Here is a 23913-nt window from a genome sequence, read left to right as displayed (position 1 = left end):
TCCATGTTGGGAACAGAAGAGGGAGGCAAATACTATGGGTAGGAAGAATCTCAAAGATCTAGGCTCTAGTCTGGGCTCTTAATACGGGATTTAGAATCTTACTCGGCGAAGTGTTAACTCTGTAGCAACTTCTGCGCTACCTGGGATCCTACGAGAAACGCAGAGCCTCAGGCCCCACCCCAGACCTAACGAACCAGAATCTGCATTTTCACAAAATCCCCAGGTGATTCGTGTTCACAATAAGCTTGAGATCTGCTAGAACATCTTTCGTGTCCACATACATTATTGTTAATACAACCCTTTCCTTAAGGAAAGAAAGGGTTTATTTATTTTTTTTAACGTTTATTTATTTTTGAGACAGAGAGAAACAGAGCATGAATGGGGGAGGGTCAGAGAGAGGGAGACAGAATCCGAAACAGGCTCCAGGCTCTGAGCTGTCAGCACAGAGCCCGACGCGGGGCTCGAACTCACGGACCGCGAGATCATGACCTGAGCCGAAGTCGGCCGCTTAACCGACTGAGCCACCCCAGCGCCCTGAAAGAAAGGGTTTAAAGACATCTCTCTTCATGTCAGAGGATTAAGTCTCTGACCTACCCTCTGCACCAGGGAGCTCAAAAAGCACCCTATTTGGGAAGCACAATCGACAGACCAAGACCTGCCATTGGGTCATGATATCAAACCTTCAACTGGCAGAGAGGTAGAACCAGGAGAACCGGAGAAGGTGCCATTCTCCATTTCCCACTGGGGGGAGACCAGTCAGAGAGGGAAATGACTTTCCCAAGAAGACACTGCCAAGGAAAACTAGGGGTCTGGCCATGGTCAGGTTGTTTAATCTTCCCAGGCATTGGGTTTAACAACTGAACTCATTTTGGCTGTGTGCTTTACGACAATCAATTTCTGTCTCTGGGGTGCACGGGTGGCTCAGTCGGTTAAGGGTCTGACTCTTGATTTCGGCTCAGGTCATGATGTCACCATTGGTGAAAACAAGCCCCATTTGCACTCTGGGCTAACAGTGCGGAGCCTGCTAGGGATTCTCTCTCTCTCTCCCTCTCTGTCTGCCCCTCCCCTGCTTGCACACACACACACTGTCTCTCTCTCTCTCTCTCAAAATAAATAAATAAACATTAAAAAAATAATAATAATTAAAACTTTTTTTTTTTTTTTGCAAATCAAATACATTATTTCATTTCTTCAATCCCCCAGACTATTGGAATAAAAGATTTTAAATAAACACGCATTTCTCTACTTAGGTAGAGACTACTTCTCAAACTCTTTTACAAATTAAATTTACAGTCCTCAATAACATGAGAAAATATGTCTGTCGCAATGCTGAAGAAAAAAAAAGAAGTCAGAATAGAAAAATTATAAATGTGGTATGACCACCATTACGTAGGGCTAAAAAAAAAAAAAAGTGCTGATGGGGCACCTGGGTGGCGCAGTCGGTTAAAGCGTCCGACTTCAGCCAGGTCACGATCTCGCGGTCCGTGAGTTCGAGCCCCGCGTCGGGCTCTGGGCTGATGGCTCAGAGCCTGGAGCCTGTTTCTGATTCTGTGTCTCCCTCTCTCTCTGCCCCTCCCCCATTCATGCTCTGTCTCTCTCTGTCCCAGAAAAAATAAATAAACGTTGAAAAAAAAAAAAGTGCTGAAAATATCGGGAAGGAAATGCCCCCAAATGTTAGCAGTGATTATCTCACATTGGCAGAATTATGGACAGTTCTTTTTTTATTTTCTAAATTTCCTATCATAAGTATTCATTATAATTAGAAAAAGAAGGGAGGGGAAGTCCTTGGAAGAAACACCCCATTTCCTATGGGTATACCGCCCATCCCACTTCGCCACTCCCAAAAAGTTAACTAGTGTTTACTGTGTCCACTGAGGGCCCAGCCTCGTCGTGGCGCTTACAGTAAGGGTCGGACCCCACCCGGAAGGCTCACATATACTGTCTCTCCCATGCCTGGTAAATAAGCCAGCCCCAGATGTTATCCTTGTAGAGGCGGGAAAGTAATAGCACTATTTGCTTAAGTGAATTTAGCAGAATAAATAAATCCACCCCCACTGGCGTGGCCCCTTCAGCGAAGTTCCCGGAGAGAATCTACGACTGAAACCATTTCTGGAGCCCCCTGCGGAAGAGCCAGCGTCTGGGATGCTGTTATCCCTTAATCTGAGCATTGGGTGAAAGAGGTGCAGAGGGTCTCTCTGAGGGAGGACAGGAGGGACGAGGATGGGGAGGCCGGGAAGGAGGCTAGATGGCCACGTGGCCCCTGCGAGCTCACGTCTCCACACTTCACTTTCCTTATCTACAAAGTGGAGCCCATCATGACAACCCCAGGGCTATTGTGAGGCTCAAGGAAAAGAAGGTAAATCATTTCATTTCTCTAGGCTGAGCCTCAGTTTCCTCATCTGTGAAATGGAGTCAGTATCTCCTCCACAATAGGGCTGTTAAAAGATTAAACAAGACAGTGAACACAGCAAGCATGCTCCATACGTTGGCCATGATTCTTATTGCTTGTAGAACAGGGAATAAGATACTTAAATGAATATTCGGCCTCAACTTCCTTATCTGCAATATGGGGCAACCAATTCAGTCCACGAAGACCAAATTCATGAACAGCTGGATCCCCAGCTAGCACTGGAGTAGGTTAAACATAATAGGCTATGGGCTCACTTGGAGGTGCACGTTTGTACACTGAGCACAAAGCCTTCTGACTCAGAGCCCATCAGAGCCAGGAAAGCTTGATGTTATCCTGCCCACCCCTCTAGCACAAGGTGGACACGGGGGCACAAGTCACTCAGTACTTTGCCAGTGACAAAACCAGGACCCAAGTCCGGGCCTTCTGCTGCCCAGCCTCGCTCACCACGCCTGCTGATTTTCTCTGCCCTGCCCTCAAATTGTTGATGTGGTCCCAGGCAGGACAGGGGAGAGCAGGCCTATGGTAGGGGAGCATGAGTGGGGGAAGGGGACAGGGAAGGGGAAGCCAGAGAGCAGCAGGAACCCAGCCTGCCTGTGGTCTACAAATTCACAAACCACATCAGGCTGAAATATGACACAAGCTCACTGAGTTGAAAGGGAGGAGGTATTTTTGTTTAACATACCCCAGCTGCCTAAACGCTGGTCTCTCCCTTTCCCTCCCCGCCAAAATGCATAATTCCTGGGATCTGCTTTTCCCTGCTTGCTTCTACCAAAGGGGAGATGGCCCTGGCTGGGACCCCAACTCACCGAGTGACCTAGGACAAGTGATCTTGTGTTCTCTCAGAGCCTTGATTCCCTGAAACGGAAGGGAGACTGACCTATGCTCTGGAGTCCTGTTGATAGTACAGAAAAGGATGAATTTCCAAACAGTACCGGGAGGTTCTTCAGGCCTCTCTGCTGCAGGGCTGAGCGCCCCAAGCTGTGTGCACTGACCCAGATCCCTTGTCACAGCCACAGCGAAGCCCCCAGCAGTGCTCATAATGTCAGGACTACAAGGAAACTTCAGGATAACAATGAGTGCAGGGATTAACAGCTCTGTAGTCAGAACTCCAGAATCCTGGCGCCCATTATCTTTAACAACGAAACTCGAGACACATTTTTTAGGCTCGGGTACCTCATCTGTAAAAGGGGGAAACAGTAGTACCTAAGAGGAACAGTTGCGAGGAATCAAAGAAGTAATTAATGTTCCAGCGGCTGGTACACTAAAATGTGTATTATTATTATCATGCCAACCAACGCCACCTCCCCCCCCCCCCATTTTACAGATGAGGAAACTGAGGTCCAAAGAGCCAGGCGTTGCCACAGGTCACTCCGAAGAACCAAGGCTGCAGCTCCACTCCCAAACCCCACCTTCACCTGGGTTTCCAGAATCTGCAACTCTGATCTGTCGTGGTGGCCACTGCTCTGGTTCAGACCTGCACTGTCTTTACCCTGGACCATGCAACAGCCTCTTCAGGCTCCCCCTGCCTCCAGTTTGCACCTTCCAGTGCATCCCCTACATCAACAACCAGATCAGTGAGAGTTTTTATCAATTGCTGTGGTCGAAAACCTTTCTCAGCTCCTCATTGCCTTCAGGATAAAGTCCAAACCCTTAGGTTACAATCTTTATTTACAGTCTCAACCCCCACAGCTGCACCCTTCCTTCACTGCTATTCTAGCCATGGATGGCTCAAGAAACCTCAGTACCTTTGCACAAGCTATTCCTGTTTCTTAGAATGTCTTTTCCCTCGACTCCTTTAACTCCTGGGAACCTGTTACTGATTTCTGAGGCCTGGGTCGCCCAAACATTCTTAGTCGCCCCTTTATGGACTGAAATAACTCTCGGTATCACATGATTGTGTCAACCACTATGGATGAGAAGTATCTTGAGGACAGAGAGCTTTGTCCTCCTCGAGGGTCTTGGGCCTTCACAGGGCAAGGTATAGGACACAGGCCCAGAAAAGTGTTGAATTGAGGAAGGAGGGCAGGAAGGAAATGCCATGAGAGGCAAACCCCCTCCTCCCCCCCCCCCCCCCAGCTCCCGGGAGCTGCCTGCTTTCCTAGGTTCGTGTTAGTTCGTAATAAAAAAAAAAAAAAAAAAAAAAAAAAAAAAAAACTATGGAAAATTCTGGAGTAAAGTTCCCTTCCCTGATTCACACGGAAACCTTCTTTGCTGCTGTGTAACTGCCCCCGGGTGCCAACCCAAGCTCCCCGGCTGTTTACAATTTTCCTGGCATTTATAAATAGCAAGGCCTCAGAAAGGAAAGTGGAATTTCAAGGGAGTTGGATGCTGCCTGTCCCCCCCCATCCCACCCTTCCTTCTCTCAGAGGCCCAAGCCTCTTCCCCTTAACATCCCCTAGAAACACCAACCAGCACCCCCAAGTGTAGGGATGGGGAGGGGAGAGGATGTCTTAATGAATGGAACACTCAAGAAAGAGTGACAAGCTCCACCAGCTAGAAAGCACTCAGCTTAAACGACAACTGGAACTGGGTCCTAGCCCTGCCCTTTTGTCCCGTGTGACTGTGAGCCCATCACAAACTTTCTGGCCCTGCGGTTGTCTCAGCTGTGGAATGGGGTTGAGGCGACACTCCAGCAAGCTATGGTCACTGCAAAGGGGTGCAGCAAGAGGTCCCGGTGCCCTGGTCAGAAATGTGGTCCTGGGAGAACAGGACCTACAGGATTAAGTGTTTGAAAAGTCTCCAGGAGCCAAACAAAACCACAGGCTCCTCCCCAGGGCCCCCACTTCCACAAAGCCGGAGTCACCCCCAGAATAGCCCTTGAATGCCTTTGGCTCTTTGGAGTTCTGGCTGTTTTAAAGATGCCCTCTCTGCTCTGTGGAAGGTATAAAGGCGGGATAAAGAGTGTATGCCTGGGCACATAGAGGGCCACAAAGGAAACCAATGGCCCCTCCCCACCCAAAGTCTCCCCCGTGCCTTCCAAAAACTTGCCCTTGACAACCGCCCAGAGCAGCCGGCCTGCACTGGGCCAGGGGGACACTGCTGTGACCAGATTCTGGGTGGTGATCAGCCCCCAGAAGAGATGGGGACCCAGGGAGAAAGGGAGACTCCAATCACTGTCTTCAACTCTGAACGAAGTTTTCCGTGTGAGTCAGAGAAACTAGCGTACATTGCAGGGCCGAGGAGGACAAGGCACCGTCAGGTTAACAACTGCAAGCAGATTTCAGACGGCGAGTACAAGGAAGAAGTTTCTAACAGACCTGGGCCCAAAAAGAGGAAGGAGGCGGAGGGCTCCTCGTCGCCCGGGGAGAGCAGGCGAAGGCATTGTTACCTTGGAGTCGAGGTTCCGCCGAGCACACTCTCCGGCGGAGCCACCGCCCAAACCGCAGACGCGCGGCCACCTGCAAGCCCGGGTCGGATACACCGAGTGCCCGAGCGCCGGGGTGACCCCGAGCCCAGGTCCCTCACCCGCGGGGGTGGGGTCAAGGTTAGCTCAGGTGCTTGCAGCACAGTGGGGCCTGTAGGTGGAGGCCCGGCCCCCCTCCTCCCCGGCCCTAGCCCCCCTAATCCAACCCTTCTTGGTTCCCTGGGGAGACCAGCAGGGTGAGGGAGGAAGCCCTTCTCCAGCGATGCCCCGCTGCCGGGACGAGCTCCGACCTAGAGGGGAGCGAGAAGGACCCAGATGCCCGGGATCCCCAAGACGTCCGGGGCCGGGGCCGTGGCCGCCCCCCTCCCTTACCTGCTGCGGAGGCGCTGGGGACGACGGCTGCAGGGTCCAGCTGTGCTCAGCTGGTTCCGGGCGGCGGAGCGGGGGCTGTGCGCCCTTTCGGACGCGGTGGGCAGGGCGCGGGCGGGAGCCGCCCTCGGGGCGGGGCGGCGGGGCCGGGGCGGGGTGGGGGGGTGGGGGGTGGGAGTGGGGGAGGAGCGCCGGCCCCCCCACGCAGGCCGCTGGGCGGACGGCGACTCCGGCTGCAGACTTGCATTCGTCCCGGGCGGTCTGCACTACTTTGCCAAACCCTCTCGCTACATCCGCGCGAGGAAGACAACCGCACCCTGCCTTCCCGGGAATAAACGGAGTTTCGGGGCACCGCGGGGAGATCTCCAGGAGGTTGGGGGGCGTCGGGGGCCGGGGGGAAGAGACCCAGAGTAGTAGCTCCTGGGCTGGCCTGGGGCCAAAGAGGCTGGGATGGGCGGCGCGCCTTGCTCAGCTGGGATCAACCAGGCAGATTTCAGCTTCTGGGAGTGCCGACTTCAGGAGGCAAAGCCCCCTGCAGGAGAGCCTGAGATGGGCCACCAGCAAAAGAAGGGAGATGTGCAAGCAGCTGCTAGACCCACTGAAAGAAAGGAGAACGTTTCCCAACTTCATTCAGAATGAAAGAACAAGAAATGCCAAGTGCATCCCTGTCCTTCAAACAGAACCTTCAAAAAGAATCTTGAGGGCCTTTGGAATCATAAGGCCTTGTTTGGAACTGCCGACACTCAGCAGGCCTGTAACTTTGGGCAAGTGACAGCAACTTTATTGAAGTGTCACTTCGTCCCTTGTGAAATGGATATAATGATTGCCTCCTCGTGGGGCTGTTGGGAAGACGCAAGGAAAGAAAGACTGAGCACAAGGGCAGGTACTGTGGCTTCTCCACAAATGGTCGTTCTTATCAGTGTGAGGGCAGACGTTCTTTTCCGTGATCGAGAACATCCTCGTTGTCAAAAAGATGAGTGCGAGGTCACTTTTCAACAAATGTTAATGTTTTCTTCACCTCAGCAGCTTCTCACGTGGATTTGAGAAACAGGCGTGTGTGATGGCACAGGGCACAGGGCGGCCTTCCCTTCCAACAGGCCCGCTGCGAACGTGGTTTCTCAGGCCTCTTGCCTGAGTTGCCCTGTGCCTCCAAGTGGGAGGACTCCCACACCAGGAAACCAGACCAGACGACTCAAGATGTCCATTGCCAGCCTAGGGGCTGGGGGCGGCCCCTTGTTCAGCTGGGTCAAACCTCCCTCTGACACAAGGGAAAATGTACCAAGTCAGTACCTGCCAGGTTCTGGGGATCAGAGCAGGAAGAGCTGGTGTTTAAGTAGCAGAGAAGGCAAGAACGCCATACTCACTTCCTGGTTTTTTTTTTTTTTTTTTTTCTGGTTTTTCCACGGAGTGGCAGCCAGGGAAGCCACAGGGCCTGGGGAATCCCGGCTCAGCTCTTCCTTCCCCACTCCCTTCTGCAACTCTAGTAATTACAGGAACCATTCCTTGAACACCTCAGGCCATATTCTGGGCTTCCCTTGTGCTCCCGAGTTTCATCCTCAGCTCCCCACCCACATCCCCCCCAGGTAGGTGTTACCTTGTCCGACTTTCAGATGAGGAGGCCCAGGCACAGGGAGGGTTAAGTAGCTCTCCCAAGTTCACACAAGTAACAACAGACACACCTGAGTCCTTGACCTCTCTCCTTTATCCAATGTCCTCTGTCATCTACTGCCACCTTTCCTGGCTAGGGAAACTCTACTCAGCTCCACTTTCTCTAAGGACTGAAGCAGGGTGCCCACCCCACAGAGAGGCTCACCCCCTCTCTCCGCCACTCTCTGCTTTTTTCAGAGGCTGCCTGTGGCCGCCTGTGCGCCGGGTGGGGAGAAAGGCAGAGACCCACGATTCAGCTCTGAGCTCTTTGATTATAATCCCTCTCATACACATGCCTTGGGTTTATCCAACATATCATTTTCAACCCTAGCAGCTTCTCTCCAGCAAAGAAAGGCAAACCTCTGAATCTGTGTCTCCATAGAACTGGAGAACATCAGATTGAGATGCAGGAAACATCTGGGAACATCTGGACCAGGCTCTCGCTTTAGAAATGGGGAAACTGAGGCCAGTGGAGTACAGGCTTTCACACACAACCCTGTGATTGTTCCACTTACTGGAGAGACACGTGAGCATAAGGTGCTGCCAGAAAGAATTAAAAATAATGGTGATGAGGACAACGATGGTAACTTCTACTGGAGGGACAAGCAAGTTCCTAGTGCTTTGCTTTGCATACATCAACACGTGTGTTTCACAGCTGGGCAGGATAGATCTTGGCCTGACCTTTTAGTCAGGGCCAAGTTGACCTCGCATGGGTGCTAAGAAGTCTCCTCTGTGTTGGTATCTTCTCATTTCTCTCTAGACTTCTGTTTGTACTCCTCTCCCCACTGGCTCCCCACCACCTACAGGCATCAGTAAGGCCTTTTCTGCCCTGGACCCTCACCTTCAGAGTGAATGGCTTCTCGTTCTTGACAATACGGACCCCCTCTCATGGTGGAAGTTGGATGTATCCTTTTGCCAGAAGACCTACCTCCCCCCACCCAGGAGTGAGGGTGGGGGAAACAAAGGCCACACACAGGCTACACGGTAATTTGGAGGTGTTGCTCCCCTTTGTGAGAATGTCTCTCTCCACCCACAGGAGTGGCCCTCCCTTGGCACCTGTGTTTGTACCATAAACCCCACCCCACCCCACACACAGCTGACAGTATTAGGAATAGACACAAAAACCAAACAGGACTACCAGAATTTGGAGTTAAAGTTTGGGTTATGATGATTATGTTTAATTAACTGGGCCTGTGGGAACCGGCCATCTCTGAAGGCCAAGACCACCATTTTGAGGGGACCATCTTCCACAGAGAAAGCCAGTGAGACCCTCACTAAATGGCTTGATGGATGTGGGTAAATCGGTGTGGAGAAACTCAGAGAGGAGAAGGCTGGGCTGGCCGGGGAAGACTTGGGGATCTACTGGGGCTCTTTTGGATACAGAGCTCTCCTGAAGCTGGCCTCAGAAAAATAAGTTATTAGGACAAGCATTTATTGAACATTGAATGCCTTACAGCAGGTTCCTAGAAGCAGAGCATAAGATCAGGATTTTGTGCAAAAGATTAATTGAAGAGATGCTCTTAGGTGATCCTGCAATGTCCCAAGGAGCCTTGGGACAGGGATGCAGCTGGGCCTTGGGGTCAGGCCAGATGCAGGCCCGAGTACAAAGGCTACCTGGAAAGGGCTTTGGCTCCATTGTCCATCTCTGCCCATCTGTTTTCCGTTCTGCCTCAAAACGGACAAGCATCTCTGCTTTGCACAAAATGGCTTTTACCAGCAGGGAACCGGAATCTTTGTTTGTGGCCCACATGCTAACTTGGGTCAGATGCCTACCCTTTATCCAGTTGACTCTAGCCACAGAGACAGGGTCATATTGCACAAACCTGGCTGCTCCCACTATAACCTGTAGATGGAGAGAAAGGAGGAGGGAAACCAGGCAGAGAAGACAGTGTCACTGGGCAGGAGGATTCAGTTGGCCTTGAAAGGATAGAAAGAATAAGATCGGAGGTGAGGAATGGGCTGGAATCTTCTGCTCTGGGCACAGAAGAAGCAAAGGTGTGGAGGTCAGAGGAAGACAGGCCTGGAAGACGGGTGGGAGTCTGGGCACCTTCAGTGATGTGCTAGAACTAGCTTCAATCAGCTCACAAGAGCTGCCGGTAAATTTCCAGGAATTTTGACAGCTGGTTGTTAAACACAGCCTGTCCACAGCTACACACAGCTGGCCCTATGACAGTGGGATAATAAAAACTAAAACTGTAATTATAACTGCCACATTTTGAGTGCTTCCTGGCCATGTTATCATGCCAATTTATTACATCAATTAAGCCTTACAACTACCTCCAAGTTAGGTATAGTCTTCAAGTTTTCAAATACATAAACAGGCTCAGAAAAGTAACCCGCTTATGTTTCCACAGCTGGGCGAGTGATAGAACTGGAATCCAAATCCAGGTATGTCTCCAAAGCCCAGGTTCTTTTTTTTTTTTTTTAACTTTTTTTTTTTTAATGTTTCTTTTTATTTTTGAGAGAGAGAGAGAGAGACAGCATGAGTGGGAGAGGGGCAGAGAGGGAGAGAGACCCAGAATCTGAAGCAGGTTCCAGGCTCTGAGCTATCAGCACAGAGCCTGATGCGGGGCTCAAACTCACGAGCCGTGAGATCATGACCTGAGCCAAAGTCAGACGCTCAACCAACTAAGCCACTCAGGTACCCCAAGCCCGGGTTCTTTCTATAGCCAAGGTGAAGGGAGTCAGGGGGAAGGTGAGGCTTCTCCCAGGCCTCTCATTGAGGATCAGGGATTACTTAATTTCATCTTGACAGTGTTAGGGCCTGATGTTGGGCCCTTCCCTGTACACTTCCTATAATGCTTTATAACAACTACTATTTATTTATATGGAAGGTATTTGGAGTTGTTTAAGAAATGTAGACCTATTTTAAGAAAGATTATAAACTGCTGTGCTTTAGAAATAAGAATTCATAAAGCCCCTAATGTGCACACACCAAAAAAAAAAAAAAATCTTTGAGGCAGTGCTATTTTTATATTCTTTTATGTACCCACAGAAGAAGTGCATGGTCTGTGTTTTTTCCTTACTTATTATTTACTTACTGCTTTTCTGAGTACTAGTTATGTGCCGAGCCCTGCGCTTATGGCTAAGGGCATGGAGATGAATCAGCCATAGACTCAACCCTTGCAGGGCCTGTGGCCAAGGAAACCGACAATTACAATAGGCTGTTATAAAGACTAAGACAGAGAAAGCTTGGGAGGGGATGGAATGAGGCTGAGGGACACAGACAGGGTCCAAGAAGGCTTGCAAAGAAGCAGATGAGCCAGGCCTTGGAGGACACTTCTCTGGGCCTCAGTTTCTTCATCTGGTAACTGTGTCCACCTCCAAGAGTTGTGGGAAAATGAAATGAAGCCAGGCAGCAGGAGGACAGCAGTATTCATAGGGGCCTGTTCTAGGCATTCTATCCTTCAAATCTGACAGCAAGTTCCCCGGACTGAAACTATACTCACTCCCAGATCAGAGACGGGGAAACGGAGGCTCAGAGAGGTGACGTCACTTGTTTATGTTGCACAGCTGGGAGATGGCACAGATGGAACGAGAACTGAGATTTCACTCCAAGGCCACCATCTCCCGCGTGGGACCGACAGCATGCCAGCCCGGAAGGCATGGGGCCGCCGGGAAGTTGTCGAAGGCTCTCGTGCAGGAGACTGACACTGTTGGAGCCGGCTCAAGAAGAAGTTTCCACGGAAGGGGACAAGGGCCCGCTGGCCCCACAGCCCGTGCCTGCCAGGGATTTAGCAGGAAGAGCTGGCTTTTGTTCTAGATGAATCGGCCCAGCTGTTTCTGAAAGCCCAGCCCCACTCTTCTGGGCTCAGCGGACCAGAAGGCATTCAGCTGTCCCCGCAGGTCACCAGTGGGGTGGGAGAGGGTAGTACTTTGTCCACTGGACTGCACCGTTTACAGAGAGTTATATTATCACAACACGGAACAATGGGCTTTTTTTTTTTTTTTTAATAATGTTGTGCTGCATCTTGGGTAGCAAGTTGTAGTGGAAACACAATCAGGACAGCAAAGCGTTGCCCTCTTTGGAATTTGGAGAAACAAAAATATAAATAAACACATACATACATACCACTTAGAATAGCTGATTGGATTAAGGTTTTAGTCAAAAGTTGTTCTGGGTCCTCCACTCGGCTCCTCTTCCTTTCCTTTCTCCCAGTGCTTCTCTTTTTCTTCCCCCATCCCTCTCTTCCTCCCTGTCCTCTTCCCCTTTCTCACCACGGATGCTGCATTAGCAGCACTTTGCTGGAGTCCAAATAGACTCGCCTGGGGGAATTAGGATACCTGAGTTCACACCCTGTCCTGCCTCTTTCTTGCAGGATGATCCAGGGCAAGCCACTCACTTCTCGGAGCCTCCATTATGCCATCTGCAAACTGGGACAGTAGAAGTAACCACCTCTAGGCGGTGTTATAGCTGGCTCACAAAACCAGGCATTTTTTAGCCCCTGCTTCTGCTGCACTGGCCCCAGGGAGAGCCAGAGGACATCTGGCTCTCATAAGATCTAGCAAACTGTCCTTCACCAGTTAGTCTTTAGGTCAAGCCACTGTAGCTTGTCTTACCTTATGGCTGCAATTTGTACAAATGTCTTCAGATGCTCACAGTGCAAATGCAATCATTTCAATTCTTTTCCTTTTAAAAAAAGTGTTTTTTTTTTAAACATTTATTTGTTTTTGAGAGAGAGAGCGGGAGCGGGAGAGGGCCAGAAAGAGGGAGACAGAGGATCTGAAGCAGGCTCTGCACAGTGAGTACAGAGCCTGATGCAGGGCTTGAGCTCTTGAACCGTGAGATCATGACCTGAGCTGAAATCCAGAGTCGGCAGCTTAACTGACTGAACCACCTTGTTTTTCAAATCAAAGCCACAGACTTGAGAAACCCAATGCCTGATGAACAAGAAAACAAGAACTTTCCCTGATGGGGCTTTTCTTTTCTTCTTTGTTCCCAAACTCCAAGGCTGACGCGTCCCAGCACGGAAGGTCAGCCCACACCCACAGCAAGCTGGCAACCTGGAGTTTTGCTTTTTCCCTGGTGCACAGTCTTGCCGTTTTAGCCCCAACCTCAGACAGATGCCCCTCAGACCCAGGTCCCTGGGCAGGTGCCAGGGGCCTCCATGAGCAGTCCAGCTCCCTCACTGCTTAGCCCAGACGCTGCACTCAAGTTTCTGACATGGCCATTCTCCAGGGTCCTGGCCTGCCAGTCTCCACCTCACAATTTGTCTGCATATCCGCCCTCAAGGACTCCAAATCTCCCTCTTTTTTTGGTCTCCAAGTGCCTCCCATGTCCCCCTTCAGAGATGAGGGAGCAACCTTCAGGCAGTAAAAGGTGAATTATCCCAAGACTTTTAAGTTCCTCTTTCTCTAGAGATGAAAAAAGGAAAAAAAAAAAGCCAGTTAAATGTTCAGCAAGCAACCTATGACACCTCTCTCAAAATATACATGGCGTAAAATACAATCGGCCTCATTTTATGGAACCCATGAGAAGCTACGGGAAGCTTATGTGCGAAGGGCCATGGCTCCGCAGGCTTTGCATTTTATCACCATCCAGATAAGTTGCTTCAGCCTGGCACTGGTGGCCACACATGATCTGACCTTGCTTTATCTCTCCAGCTCTATCTCGTCCCCTCCCACCTGTCACTGAATCATCTGCTGATCTCCCAGCAGATCCTACTCTCTGTCACCTTGACACCTCCACGTGCTTGTACCCCAGTTCTCTCTCTTGGGATGGCCCATCTTGACCTTTGCCCCTGTTTAATCCTTCCCTATATGTTCAGGTTCAGTTTCGGGGGAAGCTCCTTTGCAAAGCCTTCCATGACTGCTCCAGGTTATTTCATATTAGCTGCCCTTCCCTGCTCCCACAGTTCCCTGTGATGCGTCCATCACAGCACTAACTAGAAAATAATGCAGAAATAGGTTCCCCTGTCCTGTTATTCTTCATCCAAGAACCCTGCTTAATCCCCTTATAAATGATGGTTATTTGTAATGATTTAGTCACTGGTTTGTTTACTGTTCGCCCACCCCCCCCCCCCCCCCGCCACTAGACTGTGAGCTCCCTGAAGGCAGGGCCAGATTGTTCATTCTCTACTGCCTATGAAAGTGCCCAGCACAGCAACCTGGACAGAACAGACCCTCAATACGCACTTACTGGATTGAACTGAAATGGCACTTACCACACTGTTACAATCATCTGTTTATGTTATGTTTCTAGTGCTACCAGCGAATCCCTCGTGGGCAGGGGCCAAATCTCATTGGCCGTTTGCTCTTAGTGCCCAGCACAGAACTTGGCACACAATAGATCAGTAAATGTGGAATGAGTGAATGAATGAGTGAAATGACTTGTAAAAAACTAACATGAAGGCGGGATGAACAAATGATCAAATAAAGGAATTCCAAACAACCTTTCTGAAACAACCATTTGACAGCTGTTACTTTCACTGTTTGAAATAAATATAAGGCTCCTCTCTTGATTCTGTTCACTGGTACTGTTGGAAAAAAATTATAATGGAGTCGGTCAAGGCTAACCTTTAAAAAACAATCACCACAGAAATCCAATGACTGGAGTAGCCTCTTAATGAATAGGCAAGACATTGATATCAATTTACAGTAATTAGTAAGGCTAAGATACCCTCTTAAAATGTCTGCTTCCTTAACCTTCCAGATTTGTATCAAATATCACACTTAGTTTTTCCAAGTTTCATATTTTAAAACAACTTTATTCCCTGTAACAACAGTGATGTGTGTGTGTGTGTGTGTGTGTGTGTGTGTGTGTGTGTGTGTGTGTGTATGTAAAGGGAAACTACTGTTTCTTCTCTACGACTCACACAGAAATTTACTTCTGAAACCAAATGTGAGGGGTTTTTTCCCCCCACACTGACCAATTCTGTGATGCCAGTAGGGTATCCTACAATTCAGTTCTGTTCTGACACTGTATATCTGGAGACAGCATCAAAGCCCCCCACAGGTTAAGGTTCGGTTCCACAAAGCTGTCTGCACCCCACTTTGGATGCCAATCGCAAGCGGATGCCTCCAGGACTTCTGACCCACCAGGCTATAAATGAAGGGTTCCCATCACCCCCTTCTCAGGTTCGATAACTTGCTAGAACAGCTCACAGAACTCAGGAAAACAATGGACTTACTCGGTTACCAGTGTATTATAAAGGATACAACTCAGGGACAGCAGGTGGAGGCATGCAGGGAGCAGAGTGTGGAGGAAAGAGCGAGGAGCCGTGCCCTCCAGAGGCACTAACCTCCCAACACCTCTCTGTGTTCGGCAAACTGTAAACCCTCTGAACCCCACAGCTCAGGGATTTTTATGGAGGCCTTATCGTGTGGGCACCATCAATTATTAACTCAGTCTCGGTCCTTCTCCCCTTCCCAGGGGATGGGGGATTTGGGCTGAAAGTTCAAGCTTCTAATCATGGCTTGGTCTTTCTGGTGACCAGAACCATCTGAAGCTCTCCAGGACCGCTCCCCCCCCCCCCCAAGGGTCTCCTCAGTAGAACAATAGAGGCTCCTATCGACCAGGAAATTCCAAGGGATTCGGGAGCCCTGTGTCAGAAACTAGGGTCAAAGACCAAATATTAGAACAAAAGATGTTCCCAGCACCTTTATCGCTTAGGAAATTACAAAGGTTTTCAGATCTTTGTCTAGGAGCCAGGGACAAAGACCAAAACATATATTACTTACTGTACTCCCAAATCACAGCATTTGTTCCATAATATATACATGTTTAAGTGCTCATGGCATTACAAATACAGTAATTACTTAAATGTCTTCAACATGGTCTTTAAAGGAAAGTAGCCATATTTCCCCAACTTTCCTAAAGTCAGAGCATAGCAACTGATATAGGACTGACAACAATCAGAAACTTAAACCCAGGACGTCCTAGAATTTTCTGGATGGGAAGTCAACACACTCACAAGTATTTCCATTTTTACATAGCTGTGATCACCACATCTAAACAATCACACACATAGCTTTCCCCCCCCTCATTGTATCATGTAGCAAACATTTTTCCCTGTCGCGATATATTCTTTATATTTCCTCTGAAAAAAATCATATCATCTCCTGAGCCTCACCCATAACCAACTGTAATCACTTCCTCTCCAATGACACCTCCCCAGGGCTCTCAACAGTTCAGCAGGCTAATAGGAGGAGGCTCTCTACTCGGGGGAGAGGAACGTTCTGGAGTCACACACTTCCATGGAACCCTGGCTCTGACACTTCCTTGTTATGCCACCTTCAGCAGGCTACTTGTCATCTTTGATCTCAGTTTTCTCAGCTGTAAATTGGAAATAATAGTGCTTTATGTAGAGAGCTGGTGTAAGGATTAAATGTTTTAAAAAAAAAATTTTTTTTAATGTTTATTTTTGAGAGAGAGAACGAGTGCAAGCGGGGGAGGGACAGAGAGAGAGGGAGTCAGAGAATCCCAAGCAGCCTCCTGGGTGTCAGCACAAAGCCCGATGTGGGGCTCAAACTCACAAACCGTGAGATCATTACCTGAGCTGAAGTCAGATGCTCAACCGACTGAGCCACCCAGGTGCCCCTCTATCTATATGTTTAAGTGAAAAAAACAAGGTGCAAATCAACATGTATGGAATGCCAGCGTGTGTGTGAAGAGTAATAAAGAAGAGAGAAGAGATATGTGGGTCTGCTTGCACTTGTATAAAATACTTTGTAAGGGTACATCAGAAACTGGTAACACGGGTTGCCTCTGGGGAGAGTTCTGGTGGCTGGTAGACGGGGCAGAGAGGAGATTTTTCTGTGTATACCCTTTGTTGCCTTTGAATTTTAAACCATGTAAATGTATCATCCATTCAAAGTAATAACAAGAACAGAAAGAAAACACAAGTTGTGAGACACAAAAATATTGCTATATATGCTTTTTGCCAGAGATAGAAGAACTCACCTCCTGCAGAAAATCGCTTGCATGTTGGGAAAAAGCTTTCTCAGGTCTCAGGACCTCCTGGCTGTGCAAACCAAAGCCCGGAGCCCAGTCTGGAGGGGAAAGGTTAAAACCATCCAATAGTAAAGGATGACCTCTCTGGGTGAAGAGGTAGCTCTGATTTGAAGCAATTCTTTACCCAAGGAAACTGGAGTTTGGGGCACTGGGAATTGGGGGGAAAGAAAAGGAAAGAGGAGGGACTTAATAAGAACAGGAGATAAGAATGGTCCTCCAGGGCTGAGACAGCTCCCCATGATGGCACAAGGCTGAAGGCCTTTAGGACCAGTGACTCTGGTTTTAGGGGGACCCAAATCTTGCTACTGTGGCTGTGGCAGGATGTGAAGCCTCAAACTGGTTTAAAACCAAGACAGTGTATAGTTGACCTTTTCTTTGCCCAGAACTATTTTCTCTCACTTATTCTGCAGCTTGAGTGTTGAATCTTCCCTATCCTTAAGAAAAGGGAAATCTTTTCTTTCTCTTTCTTGGTCTGTTTGTATTAATTGCTGATGATCCAGACTCTAGATTTAGTAGGTCACCAAGTCTTCTGCTAAAGAACTAGAGAACAGGAACTAGAATAGAGAAAGAAGGAAGTACTGTGGGGGAGACCAAAAGAAGAAAGAAAGATTTTTCTCTAAACCAGAAGGGCAGAGGGTTGGAGGTGAGCAAAGTGACGGGGAGGTTTGCCATAAGGACCAAACCGGTCTGAGAGCTGATCTGGGGCAGTTTACCAAAAGGGAAGAGGACCCAAAGCTCAACTGAGGCAGGTGAATGGAACTAGCAAAGAAGGCTTCAAGGGACACTGTTTGAGCATCGAGGAACAGAGCGAGGGTGGAGGCATTGCCTCAGATTGCTCAACCATGACCAGAGGGAGAACCTCAAGGTGCCTGCACCAAGTTAGCCTATACACATTATTCCTTTGTGGGCAGCTGGTGGATGGGTCACTCTGTTAGCATCAGTAACTCACTGGATGCCTGCCCAGTTGGAGAGATGCCCACCCATACCATATGATGTCAGCCTGAACCTGCTCCATTTATCCAGGTGACAGAAACCTACATAATGCCCCAGGACAAAACCTATAAGCCCAAAGCAAGGAATGAGACCCTGGACTCAGTGGTGTGGTGACAAGAAAGCTCTGGGCATCTATACTCAGGTGGGGGGAGGGGGGAAGGAGAAAAGCGGGAGCTGAACTGGATGATCTCCATCCCTCCTGAGATGGGACAGTGACACTGAGGGTTTCACATGGATAGGGGCCATGTGCATAGCAGCAGATCTGACGGTGCTGCTCACTAGCTTATAGCCTTCTAAAGGCTGCTTTCTACCTCTAGGGTTCTCAGCCTGGGGAGTCAGGATAGGCTAACTTGGGCTGCAGTAACAAATTAACCCCAAATCACAATGACTTCACACGATAAAAGTTTATTTCTTGCTCATGGTACATGTCCCACACATGTGCTCTGCATAATCGTTTGAGAACCTAGACCAACAGAGAGGCCACCACTTGGGACGTGCAGCCTCCTCCGGTCACTGTGGCAACGCAGGGAACTAAGGGAGAACTTGCTTTTTTTATACTTGAGCCCAGAACTGACATGTGTGACCTCCACTTACAGCCCAGTGGTGAACCCAGTCATGTGGTTCCGTCCAAGTGCAAGAAGGCTGGGAAATGTGGGGAGGAAATGAGTGTCTGTGGAGCGGTAAACATCTCTGTCATACCTAGCATTCAAGACTCCCTTTGTGACCTATTCCCAGGACTGCCCCCAGCCTCATTTCCTGACACTTCTGTCTTCCCAACTCATAATCCACCTGTGGTGGCAGGAATTTTCTCTCAGCTCCTCGGTTATGTCCTTGAACCAGGGCACCCCCATACCTTTGCTTACTACGCTGGTTCCTGAACACGAAATGCCCCTTTTCTATCTTCCTCATCTGCCAACATTCTACTTCTCCTTTTAAGCTCAGCTCAGAGGTTACCGTCTCCATTCCTGATCCCTCAGGAATACAGTTAATTGACCCTTTTCAGTTCTGCCACATCTATTTTCATATACTTCCGTTAGCACTTAGGGTCCATGGGACTGACTTCCTGGCATGTTTCACAGTGCCTGGTACATCATGGGCACTAGACAAATATTTGTTGAATAAATGCTTTGCGTTTAGAACTTTTCAGACAATAATTTAATTGTATGTCTTTCTCCACACCCATCCACCCACCGCCAATAGGTTGTGAACTCTGGATGATACAGACTAAACCTTATTTCTCTCCACTCCTCCATTATCTATCAACACTGGGAAATTTTCTAGTAAATGTTTTGGGGAGAATTGACCAATCTGTCCTATACTTAATTTTGAATAATGAATTAAGAAATGATTACAGATGGGTCTTTTAAAAAGGAACATTGTCTACACGTATGCTATCCTTCAATTAAAAAGTTTACTCTAAAAAACAAACAACAGTGATGAGCAAAAAAGGGAAGTACTTAGAGAGTAAAGTGTACAAACACAAAGGCACTTCCGGAAGATTTGATCATTGTAACAGCGTCTGTAGACAAAAGTCCTAAAGTCCCTTTGGGTGCGGTTAACATTGCCGGGAGCTAGCTCGAGCCAAAGGGAAGCCAAGTGTGGAAACATGTGGACTTCAGGATCAGGGGGAAGCACATCTCCAAGTGCTGGGAGAACACACACAGCCCTCTCTTCCTTTGTCTCTGTTTCTCTCCAGGCATATGCTTCATTATTCTCACTCACTGAAAACTAGCTTTTTCTCCTTCTCAGAAAACCACCACTTGAACCATCAACCAACAGGTACCTAGTTGCCAACTCCTTTCCAGAAAGCAGCAGCTGGCTTCTTTGATCCAAGTTCAACACCCTGGAGAAAGACTCTAATTGGCCCATCATGAGCACGTGCCCACCTGGCCTGATCATGGGTGACCGCGGTGGAAAGCTCCCCCCACCCCGCCCCCACCACATACTGGGGCTCTTTCTCACCCTGACCTTCTTCATGGAGGAACCAGGCACCACAAAATAGGGCCTGGGAAGAAAAGGCCACTGCTCCCCACCTAAAACCAGGAAAAGGGGAGGACCATTCTTGAGAAACTTGCTCCAGACAGTGATAGCATATAAATATATCTTCTGAAAAGGACAAATGATAAAGACACAGAATTCCGGAAAGAACTAAAATGGCAGAGGCCACTTCATAGTTACTGCATCTCCTAAATCTCTTGTGAAATAGCCCCCCCCACTCCCGTCTTCATCGCCTCAGATCTTACCTTACCGTCTTTGGTCTGAACTGTTGCAACCGCCTCTTAACTGGTCTCCGAGCCTCCTGGTTTCACTTCGTCCTCCAAATCGTCCACCCAATCAGGGCTTCCAAATGATCTTTCTTTAAACAGCGTGTAATTTTAAACAGTTCCCTGCTTAAAAACTTCCCAGCACAGCCTTCAAGGCCCTCCTCGGCCCAGCAGCACCTTCACTTGCTCTCCTTCCCTGGACGCCTGCACTTCTCCCCCATGGCCTCCTCACCAGCACTCAGCGCTTTTATATCTTCTCAAGCATTTACTCTCTCTGTTCCCTCTGCCCAGGGTGCCCTTCCCATTTCCATTACCTCTGCCTGGTGATGCTACTTACCCTTCAAGGTCCAGTTAAATATCTTCCCTCCCTCTGTGGTGACACCACATTGTGTCTATTTTTAGCTCTGGAGACATCTGTCTCCTCTGCTCTCTTTCTTTTTTTTTTTTATTTTTATTTTTAACATTTATTTATTTTTGAGACAGAGAGAGACAGAGCACGAGCAGGGGAGGGGCAGAGAGAGAGGGAGACACAGAATCTGAAACAGGCTCCAGGCTCTGAGTGGTCAGCCCAGAGCCCGATGCGGGGCTCAAACTTATGGACCGTGAGATCATGACCCAAGCCGAAGTCGGCCGGCCACTTAACCTACTGAGCCACCCAGGTGCCCCTCCTCTGCTCTCTTTCAAAGCACTCACTCCATCTCATTTATCTTCAAATCCCCAGTTCTAACCCTAGGGCCTAAGTCCTAGTAGGAATCCAGAGATCCTCATGGAAGGATGTAGGGAGAGAGGGAGGGAGAAGCAGGGAGAGGGAAGGGAAAAGGGAAGGGGAGGAAAGGGAAGGGAGGAGGGAGGGAGGGAGTGGGATGGAAGGGAGGAAGGAAGGAAGGGGAAGAAAGGATTAAGGAAAAACCAAGGACTTGAAGTTACACTTGCTTTCTCCTCTATCTGTCAGCAGCTTGAACAGGTTATGGCACTTCTCTGAGACTCCGTTTCCTCCTTTATAAAATAACATCTATCCTACCAACTCAACGACCTGTTGGAGACCAAATCAAGAAAAGAATGTGGAAGCGCTTTATGTTATTTCTATGCAAAAATTCATTATTATTAACTGGCCATCGTGTAGTATTTGTTCTCCTAACTAAGACTGCAGTCTTAGTGAACCGCCTTTGTTGGTCTGGGCTCCCTTGCAGGGGCAGGAGTCAGGGGGGCAGTGAGGTAGATTTAGTTACACTTTCTCATTGCCAGAATCTTGTGAAGGTCGAGCAGTGCTGACATTGAGATTCTTTAGGATCACAGTGTAAGGAGTGAGTAAACTTGATAACGTTATTCAATTTGGGGTACTTTTTTGTACTCCTTAAATCTTGGGGCCTCCTGATTTTGATGAAGAGCAAGGAGTTATCGACAACCGTTAGCCATTACTAGTGATGTCAGAAGATGTCTTCGTACTTCTCATGCAAGGCTCTGGATGAGTTTCATTGGAGAGTGGCTTCAGCGGGAGGCTGCCGTGGGAGGGGATGAAAAACTGCTTCAGTTTGCAACTACTTATCCATGTGAATCAGGATTTTCTCAATACCATGTAACCGAAATAGAAGGTGGGAGGGATGGGATTAGAAGCTGCACGGATGGAAGATTGCAGCTGTCGTGCTGCACTTGTCTAGTAGACCAGGTGCGGCCGGTTTAGGTCTCATGGCATGGTAAGAAATAGAACAATGTGGGACAAATGTTGGGCAGTGGTGTGGCAAGGGTTCTCTCACGTGGGAGTAAATGGATGCTCGGGTGCTGGCACAGCCTTTGCCCTGAGGGTTGGCCTGGGCACCTCTGGCCTGGCTGCTTCCCAACCCCTTAGGGACTATACTGACCACTGAACTTGAGCTTGCCTCTTTGAGGACTGAGGGGCAGCAGGGAGCCAAGTCTCCTCACCTGTATCCTTGTCCCACGCATGGCTTCTGCACCGCTCATTTGCTTTTCCCAAAATAAAGCCTGTCCAAGTCATCATTCTCACCCATCTCTGAACCCACTCTAAACTTCGTGATCTGGCCTGACTCAGCCTGATATCTTTCATCTGTCTGCCCAGTTGCTTCCCACCCCCGCATCTCGGGGAATTGTTCTTCCCACCCACTCCATTCACATGAATACCACAGAAACCATCAGATCAGTCATTTTGCACACACCTTGGGCCCTGACCATGACTAACCTAGAAGTAGGCCCTTATCCTTGGATAGGACAGCCCCAGCTTCTAGACTGATCAATCCCTTCCGCCAGAATTTTTGGAAACAGGGTCCAGGGGACAAAAATCAGCCTCTGTCTGGATGACTGAACTTAGGTGTGTAAAACCAGAAACTATGGATGCGCATATGTTCTGTGACGTTGACTGGAAAATGAAGAAAGCTGGTCTGCAACAAGATAGAGCAGTGAGATATGAGATGGAGAAAGAATACTGACAGACTTTACATCTTGAACTATGTTTCTTACGACTCTCAGTGGTATTTCTGTACTAGAATTCCAGGAGACAGCCCTGAATGCCCAGAATTAATCTCCAAATCTTGCCTAAGCTAAGCTAACATGTCTATTAGTTGCAACCAAAGAAGAAATCTCATGTACATACACTGCAAAAAATTTCAATATTTGTATCCATCAAAAATACCTCATTTCCTCACTAACTAGCTTTATAATTAGCCAGTTTAACAAGTGTGAACTTACACAAATGAAATATCTATCAATTTGGATGCTTCTGACTTCAGGCTTGTATGCTTATGGTCACAAGATGGCTGCAGCAGCTCCAAGCATCACATCCTCACACAATATTCACACTTTTTCATATAACTTTTTTTTACAAATACTCTACTATAGTATGAAAAAAATTAAATCACTTAAGAATAGAAAGAGTTGTAAAATGACTCCAACATACTCATCAGCCAGCTCTCACAGCTATCACAGCACGGTCACCCCGTATCATCTACATATTCACATGCCTTTTCCCTCCTTTCAGATTATTTCAAGGCAAATCCTAGACATTGCATTACTTCTTCTGTAAATATCTCAGAATATATGCCTAAAAGATACAAGTTCCTTTTTAAAAAGTAATCACAATATCATGATCACAGCTAAAAATATTGACAATCATTTCCCAGTGCCATCAAATCTGCAAAAGGGCTCCTTTTCCCTGATTGTCTTCAAAATGTGTTATTTTTATTATGTTGAGTGAAATGAGTCAGTCAGAGAAGGACAGTTATCATATGTTTTCACTCATATGTGGATCTTGAGAAACTTGACAGAAGGCCATGGGGGAAAAAATAATTACAAACAGAGAGGGAGGGAGGCAAACGGTAAGAGACTCTTACATACAGAGAACAAACCGAGGGTGGATGGGGGGGCGGTGGGAGAGAGGGGAAAGTGGGTGATGGGCGTTGAGGAGGGCACCTGTTGGAATGAGCACTGGGGTGTTATATGTAAGCCAATTTGACAATAAAGTATATTCATAAAAATAAAAAAAAAACCCAAATGTATTATTTTGTTAATTCTTTTTAGTTGTTATAGCAAGGAAATATATATTATTTTCCAAAGATAAAAGGTATGGGATGTTCATACTGATAATTCCAACTGAAATGCAGAACTATAGTTTTCACTCAGCCTCATCAATCCTAATCTGTATCTCTAAGTCAAATGTCTCAGTTTTGAAGGACACGGATGTAATTACTTACTTTTAATCCCATAACATGTACGTCTTTCCATCTTTGGATATATCCCTTTAGGGATGGTGATTTAAAGTCCCTCAGGGGTGCCTCGGTGGCTTGCTCAGTTAAGCGTCCAACTTCGGCTCAGGTCACGATCCCACCATTACTGGGTTCGAGCCCCGCATCAGGCTCCAGGCTGAGAATGCGGAGCCTGCTTAGGATTCTCTCGCTCTCCCTCT

The 23913-nt window shown here is 48.2% G+C and overlaps 1 protein-coding gene and 1 long non-coding RNA gene across 3 annotated transcripts in view; one reads left to right on the top strand and one right to left on the bottom strand.

The window, feature by feature from the left end:
• GSN (gelsolin) overlaps window positions 1–6280 on the bottom strand; it is a 54495-nt gene extending 48215 nt beyond the window's left edge. Inside the window, exon 1 of the mRNA XM_086683890.1 lies at window positions 6147–6280. The gene's annotated coding sequence lies outside the window, so the exon portion shown is untranslated. The remainder of the gene's footprint in view (window positions 1–6146) is intronic.
• A 275-nt stretch (window positions 6281–6555) lies between these two features.
• Window positions 6556–14249, top strand: LOC147575030 (uncharacterized). 2 transcript variants are annotated; one of them, XR_015243016.1, is made up of 2 exons: window positions 6556–7425; window positions 11304–14249. It is a non-coding gene; the product is annotated as an uncharacterized LOC147575030 (long non-coding RNA). The 2 variants fall into 2 exon arrangements; XR_015243017.1 differs by having other exon boundaries at window positions 8551–14249.
• Window positions 14250–23913: the final 9664 nt, after the last annotated feature.

The sequence above is a fragment of the Puma concolor genome, chromosome D4, assembly GCF_028749965.1.
Source record: "Puma concolor isolate L17-30 chromosome D4, mPumCon1.1.hap2, whole genome shotgun sequence".
In the NCBI taxonomy this organism is placed as follows: Eukaryota; Metazoa; Chordata; class Mammalia; order Carnivora; family Felidae; genus Puma; species Puma concolor.
The sequence above is the reverse complement of the archived record's forward strand: the minus strand, read 5'-3'. Positions and strand labels throughout refer to the sequence as shown.